We start from the raw sequence: 3,277 nt of genomic DNA, 5'->3' as shown, positions 1-3,277 counted from the left end.
TACTACGAACCAGAAAATTTTGATGTCTATTAATTTAACCACTTAAAATAAATTTTCGTAATTTTAAGAAATTTAGATAAGGAGTAGAACAAAAATCTATGTCCTAAAACTAGAATAACGAGAAATAAGAAAGAAAAAGAGTTCGTCGGAAAAATGTCAAAAAAGAAAAATGGTTGAAAAATAAAAGGTGACGGAAAAATTAAAGAAACTTATAAAACTTAAAAGTACTTTGACTAACCTAACCTTATTACTACAACTAACTTAAAATTATAATCGCAAATTGAAATTACTAATTGGAATGATAATTGATACATAGTAAAAGGTGTCTAAAAATATTAAAGCTTACAGGAAAAACTATATCCCAAATGGAAATAACTTAAAAAGAAACTAAAACTTAAAAAGGCGTCGCAAAATTCTAAAGCACTTAAATCTTAGTCTAAAGAAAAAGCACTTAAGGAATTCTACGGCAAAGCCTAAAAATCTAGAAGTAAAAATAATTATGGCAAAAACTATGACTTAAAACTAAATACGAGCGAAAAATACAAAAATTACGCTAAAAGAGTACAAAATATAAAAATATACTAAAAATTGTAAAAAGTATAATTTTTATAAAAATATTATTTTTATATTATTTATTTTGTAAAAATATTAATTTTAAAATTTAATTAAACTAAATAAACTAAATATATAAATTAAATAATAAAACTAAACTTAATTAATATTAAATATAAAACTAAATAGGGTTTTATAATTATAATAATAAATAATACCCGTAATTAATGCTGATTCAGGGCTACAGTTGGCGTGTCAGCAGGGCTCATGCGATCGCATGAGTCCTCAGTTTCCCAGCCATGCGATCGCATGGGCTAGGGTTTCGGGCCAAAAGCTGGGCTGCTACAGTGTTCGGGCCGAATTAATTTTTTTTTTTTCTGTATTTGCTGTAAAATATAAAATATATTTAGTAATTAAATAAAACTTATATTTTTTTTAAAAAAAAAATAGAAATAAAGAAACTTTATAAAACTTATTTATTTACCAAACTCTAAAAAAATATTTATATTTTTGTTTTTTTTTTATATTTTCGAATATTTAAAACGTATTTTTACAAAAGCATACTAAAAGTAAAAATCTTTTTTTTTTATATATATAGCGTTGCGCTTCCGGGTTTTAAGACTTTCCTCGGCAGCGGCGCCAAAAATAATTGATGTTCGTAGAGGTGTGTACAAAATAGTTATTAATTTTAGCAGGAAATACTATTAAATACGATACAATTTTACACAAGATATTTATTTATTTAGAGAATGGATATACTTAAACCTTGCTACAACACTTATAGGCAGTGTACCTAATCGTACAGTAGTGTAGTTTTTAGTAAGTCCGGTTCGTTCCACAGGGAAATCTTTAAACAAAGCTTAACGCTATATTAGTTTACTTTTTATAAAAATACAAATATATATATATATGTAATATTATTATTATAAAGGGGGGGTTTTTTACCGTTTAATGACCGGTTTGTCGATTTTAAAACTTTAGTCGCAGTTAAAACCAAATGTAAAATATTAAAAATAAATACAAGACTTAAATTAAAGCATAAAGTAAATAACGATAATGAAATTGCGAATAATAAAAGTGCGATAAAATAAACTTGCGATAATTAAAAAGTACGATAATTAAAAGTGCAATTAATTACAATAACAATAAAAATGCGATAATTAGAAGTGCAATTAAATATAAAATAAAGGAAATTAAATATGAAATAAAAGAATTATGCTTATTTAAACTTCCGTAATCATGATGTTTGACGTGTTGATTTTAGTTTTATGCCCATGGGTTAATTGTCCTTTGTCCTGGATTATTTAATATGTCCGTCTGGTTTTTGTCCATAACAGTCCATCAGTCATAAATATAAAGTGCGAGTGTCCTCGTCAAATTATCCTTATACCCGAAGTTAAATATTCTACTAATTGGGGACTTAAACTGTAACAAGATTTTAATACTTTGTTTAATAATTACACCAGGATGTCGACTGAGTGTAACCCAAGGTTTTAATATTTTGTTATCAATTATACCAAGTGTCCTTGTACATAATTTCACCCCTGTTTTAATTATTCTAGTGACTATTAATCCATTCCCGTGTCCGGTTAAATGAACGATTATTCGTACATAAAAATACCCCGCCCATCGTGTCCGATTGAGTGTATATGGTAATTTATAGGGACGCCCAATTGTAAATCTTTATATTAACATTAACAAACTATCATTTAGTTAAACAAATATAAAGCCCATTAATAGCCCATAGTCTAATTTCCACAAGTGTCGTTCTTTTGTCCAAACCCCAATTATGGTACAAAGCCCAATTACCCAATTTTAGTAATTAGCCCAACATCACGATTACTTCGTTTTAAATAAGCATAATAATAACTTAGCTACGAGACATTAATGTAAAAAGGTTGAACATAACTTACAATGATTAAAAATAGAGTAGCGTTACACGGACAGAATTTCGACTTACACCCTTACAATATTCGCTACCATACCCTTATTATTAGAATTATAATTAAAATTAAAATTAAAATATAAATTATAAATATATATTTTACGTATATATGGAGAGAAGAGAAAGATAGATGGATTTGTGGTGCACCAAAGCTCAATTTTTATAGGCATGTGGGCTGGAACTGGGGCTCATGCGATCGCATGGATTTATGCCTTCCAGGCCATGCGATCGCATGGCCAGCTGGGGAGGCTCATTTTTGGTTGTTTTCTTCTGCCGACGGTTTTATAAATAATATAATATATTAAATAATTATAAGAATTATTTAAATATTATATTATATTTATGTGCATAGTTGACTTGTAATTTTTAGTCCGTTGCGTCGAGCGTTGAGAGTTGACTCATGTCCCGGTTCCGGATTTTCGAACGTCCTTGCGTATAATTTAATATCTTGTACTTTGCGTTTTGAATCTTGTACTCTTGTAATTTCGAGACGTTTCTTATCAATAATTGGAACCTCTTTGATTGTATTTTGTACTTTTGAGCTTTTTGGTCGTTTGCGTCTTCAATTCGTCGAATCTGTCTTTTGTCTTCACCTTTTATTATTTAAACGAATATCACTTGTAAATAGAACAATTGCAACTAAAAGCTTGTCTTTCTTGAGGAATAATGCTATGAAATATATGTTCGTTTTTAGCATTATCAATAATAATAATAGTAATAGTAATACTAATAATTACAAAAATGATATTAATACTAATATTAGTGAAAATAATAATAACT

The sequence above is a fragment of the Rutidosis leptorrhynchoides genome, chromosome 5, assembly GCF_046630445.1.
Source record: "Rutidosis leptorrhynchoides isolate AG116_Rl617_1_P2 chromosome 5, CSIRO_AGI_Rlap_v1, whole genome shotgun sequence".
Taxonomy (NCBI): domain Eukaryota; kingdom Viridiplantae; phylum Streptophyta; class Magnoliopsida; order Asterales; family Asteraceae; genus Rutidosis; species Rutidosis leptorrhynchoides.
The sequence above is the reverse complement of the archived record's forward strand: the minus strand, read 5'-3'. Positions refer to the sequence as shown.